This window comes from Bos grunniens, chromosome 17 (assembly GCF_055505025.1).
Source record: "Bos grunniens cultivar Pamir isolate PY7600 chromosome 17, Bosgru_T2T1.0, whole genome shotgun sequence".
Lineage (NCBI taxonomy): Eukaryota > Metazoa > Chordata > Mammalia > Artiodactyla > Bovidae > Bos > Bos grunniens.
Window position 1 is genome coordinate 14,814,757 of NC_141181.1, and position 4,670 is coordinate 14,819,426.

At 39.9% G+C, this 4,670-nt stretch overlaps 1 non-coding gene across 1 annotated transcript; it reads left to right on the top strand.

The window, feature by feature from the left end:
- The first annotated feature begins 4,215 nt into the window (after positions 1 to 4,215).
- On the top strand, positions 4,216 to 4,288 carry TRNAK-UUU (transfer RNA lysine (anticodon UUU)). Its single transcript has one exon. It is a non-coding gene; the product is annotated as a tRNA-Lys (tRNA).
- The last annotated feature ends 382 nt before the right edge of the window (positions 4,289 to 4,670 follow it).

Sequence of the window (4,670 nt, forward strand, 5' to 3'; positions counted from 1 at the left end):
GGTAACAGGGGATAGTGCTCTAGTCAAGATGCTTGGGTATTGCTACAGTTGGAATGTTTCTGTCCCTTAAAATCCTTCATGGATCACAGCCTTGTCATGCTGAAGGGGCTGTGCAGGGCTCCCCAAGGCAGACGGGTCATAATGAAGAGTTCTGACAAAACACGGTCCACTGGAGAAGGAAATGGCAACCCACTCCAGTATTCTTGCCTGGAGAAACCCATGAACAGTATGAAAAGGTGAAAAGATATGACACCAGAAAATGAACCCTCCTGGTCAGGAGGTGTCCAATATGCTATTGGGGAAGAACAGAGGGCAGTTACTAGTAGCTCCAGAAAGAATGAAGTGGCTGGGTCAAAGTGGAGAGGCGCTTCATTGTGGGTGTAAAAGTAAAGAGAAAGTAAAGTTGGATGCTGTAAAGAACAATATTGCATAAGAATCTGGAATGTTAGGTCCATGAATCACGGTACACTGGGCTTGGTGAAGCAGGAGATGGCAAGACTGAATGTCAACATCTTAGGAATCAATAAATTAAAAGGGACAAGAATAGATGAATTTAATTCAGATGACATTATATTTACTATAATGGATTCTGTAGGCAAGAGTCCCTTAGAAGAAATGGAGTAGTCATCATAGTCAACAAAGGAATCTGAAATGTGGTACTTGGGTACAGTCTCAAAAACAACAGAATTATCTCGGTATATTTCCAAGGCAAACCATTCAACATCACAGTAATCCAACTCTATTCTCCAGCCATTAATGGAGAAGAAGCTAAAGTTGACTGGCTCTATGAAGACCTACAAGACCTTCTAGAACTAACACCAAAAAAGCTGTCATTTTCATCATAGGGTGTTGGAATGCAAAAGTAAGAAATTAAGAGATACCTGGATTAACAGGCAAGTTTGGCCTTGGAGTACACAATGAAGAAGGGCAAAGGCAAACAGTTTTGTCAAGAGAACACACTGGTTGTAGCAAACACCCTTTTCCAACAACCCAAGAGACAAGTCTACACATGGATATCAATCACCAAATAGTCAATACCAAAATCAGGTTGATTTTATTCTTTACAGCTGAAGATGGAAAAACTCTATACAGTCAGCAAAAACAAGATGTGGAGCTATCTGTGGCTTAGATTATGAGCTCTTTATTGCAAAATTCAGTCTTAAATTTTTAAAAGTAGGGAAAACAACTAGGCCATTCAGGTATGACCTAAATCAGATCCCTTATGATTATACAGTGGAAGTGACAAATAGATTCAAGGGATTAGATCTGGTAGACAGAGTGCCTGAAGAACTATGGAAGGAGATTCATAACTTTCTACGGGAGGTGGTGACCAAAACCATCTCCAAGGAAAAGAAATGCAAGAAGGCAAAGTGGTTGTTTGAGGAGGCTTTATAGATAGCTGGGGAAAGAAGTGAAAGGCAAAGGAGAAAGGGACAGATACACCCAACTGAATGTGGAGTTCCAGAGAATAGCAAGGAGCAATAAGAAGGCCTTCTTAGATGAATAATGCAAAGAAATAGAAGAAAACAATAGAATGGGACAGACTAGAGATCTCTTCAAGAAAATTGGAGATATCTAGGGAACATTTCATGCAAGGATGGGCACTATAAAGGACAGAAACGGTAAGCTAACAGAAACAGAAGAGATTAAGGAGAGATGGTAAGAATACACAGAAGAACTATACAAAAAACATCTTGCTGCTGCTGCTAAATCACTTCAGTCGTGTCCGACTCTGTGCGACCCCATAGACGGCAGCCCACCAGGCTCTGCCATCCCTGGGATTCTCCAGGCAAGAACACTGGAGTGGGTTGCCATTTCCTTCTCCAGTGCATGAAAGTGAAAAGTGAAAGTGAAGTCGCTCAGTCGTGTCCGACTCTTCGCAACCTCATGGAATGCAGCCCACCAGGCTCCTCCATCCATGGGATTTTCCAGGCAAGAGTACTGGAGTGGGTGGCCATTGCCTTCTCCGAAAACACATCTTAATGACCCATATAACCATAATGGTGTGGTCACTCACCTACAGCCAGACATCCTGGGGTGTAAAGTCAAGTGGGCCTTAGGATGCATTACATGAACAAAGCTAGTAGAGGAATTCCAGCTGAGCTATTTAAAATCCTAAAAGATGATGCTGTTAAAGTGCTGCACTAAATATGCCAGCAAATTTGGAAAACTCAGCAGTGCCCACAGGACTGGAAAAAGTCAGTTTTCTAATCCCAAAGATGGCAATGCCAAAGAATGTTCAAATTACCATACAGTTGCACTGATTTCACATGCTAGCAAGGTTATGCTCAAAATCCTTCAAGCTAGGCTTCAGCAGTACATGAGCCAAGAGCATTCAGATGTACAAGCTGGGTTTAGAAAAGCTAGAGGAACCAGAGATCAAATTGCCAACATCCATTGGATCATAGAGAAAGCAAAAGAATTCCAGAAAAACGCCTACTTCTGCTTCATTGACTATGACACCCAGTCCCATCACTTAATGGCAAATATAAGAGGAAAAGTGGAAGAAGTGACAGATCTTCTCTTCTTGGGCTCCAAGATCACCGTGGATTGTGACTGCAGCCGTGAAATTAAAAGATACTTGCTCCTTGGAGGGAAAGCTATGACAAATCCAGACTGTGTATTAAAAAGCCGAGACATCACTTTGCTGACAAAAGTCAAAGCTGTGGTTTCTCCAGTAGTCATGTACAGATGTGAGAGTCAGACCATTAAGAAGGCTGAGCCTCGAAGAATTGACGCTTTCCAATTGTGCTTCTGGAGAACTCTTGAGAGTCCCTTGGACTGCAAGGAGATCAAACCAGTCAATCCTAAAGGAAATCAGTCCTGAATATTCATTGGAAGGACTGATGCTGAAGCTCCAATATTGTGACCACCTGATGTGAAGAGCCGACTCATTGCAAAAGGCCCTGATGCTGGGAAAGATCGAAGGCAAAAGGAAAAGGGAGTGGCAGAGAATGAGATGGTTAAATAGCATCACTGACTCAATGGACATGAATTTGAGTAGACTCCAGGAGATAGCGAAGGACAAAGAAGCCTGGCATGCTGCAGTCCATGGGGTCGCAAAGAGTTGCACACGACTTAGCGACTGAATAACACAGTCCATATGTTGAAATCCTAACCCTCAAGGTGAAGATATTAGGAGGTGGGTCTTTGCAGAGGTGATCTCAGTGATAGGGATGGAGCCCTCATGAGTGGAGTTATTGACTCTGTAAAAGAGGGGAAGAAAGTTCCCTTGCTCCCTTCCACCATGTGAGGGCGCAACAAGAAGATGCCAACCATGAACCAGACGTTGAACTCTTTCCAGACAAGGAGCCTGCTGGCACCTTTGATGTTGACCTTCCCAGACTGCAGAACTGAGAGAAATTAATTTCCATTTTTTATAAGCTACCCAGTTTATGGTTTTATTGTTATAGAAGCCCAAATGGGCTAAGAAAGATAGGAATTGTCTCCCAATAATCATACTCCAAAAAGTGATAAACCAAACTTTATATTATTACCTAAAGGTGGGGTTGTATATCTGATGATTTTTCTACAACAAAAATGTATTCCTTTAGTAAGAGGACATTTTAAGTTTAAAAAACAAAAAAGTGAGGCTGTATTTTAAAATTAATAAATAACTTTATGCATTGAAATTTTCACAACATCTATATATTTCTAAGGAAGTTGTATTTAAATAATTTGGAATGAAAATATCCTTGAAATAAGATTTATATAGATACAGTGAGAAAATGGTCTTTTCACAAAGGAATAACATAGTTTGTTTAGGATATTTCAGTTATAATTTATTAGGAGCTATGATAATTAAAATATTATGATAACACTGCCTGAATTGCATAATTTTGTATCAGACTTAATATTTCAATATTTAGATTACTTATCGGGTAAAAGAGACATTTTATTTTATAAATTTGGAGAAGGAAATGGCAACCCACTCCAGTGCTCTTGCCTGGAGAATCCCAGGGATGGGGGAGCTGGTGGGCTGTCGTCTCTGGGGTCGTACAGAGTCGGACACGACTGAAGTGACTTAGCAGCAGCAGCAGCAGTAAACCAAAATCCCTTGGTAATTGTGACATACAAACATTATATTTAATAGTATTAGAGTTACTTAATATAATTACATTTATGCAGTTCTTATGTTCAAATTATTTTGGATGAAAAACAATTATCTACGAAGTTAAAACTTATGTATACTTAAATTAAGAAAACCTAGAGAGTGCCTGGATAGCTTAGTTGGTAGAGCATCAGACTTTTAATCTGAGGGCCCAGGGTTCAAGTCCCTGTCCAGGCATAAAACAAAACAAAACAAAATTTCTTTTAAAAAAGGAGAAAAACTAACTCAGTCTTCTTTTAAACTGAAAATTATGAGATGACTGCTTCATCTCAATGCTGTTTACCAGACCAAGGTTAAATCTGTATGTACAGAGAACCAAGAAACAGACCTGCGCGTGTGTGGTCATTAAATGCGTGACAGAATTGACACTGCACTACAGTGAGGAAATGATGGACTTTTCAGTAAGTGGTTCTGGGTACATTGGATACTCACTTTAAAAAAAAAAAAAAAAAAAAAGAGTCTTGCTTCCTATCTCACAACATATGCAAAAATCAATGCCAAATGCATTATAGATTTTAAAATTGAAATAAAAAAAAATACTAGGACATTTCAAAACAAG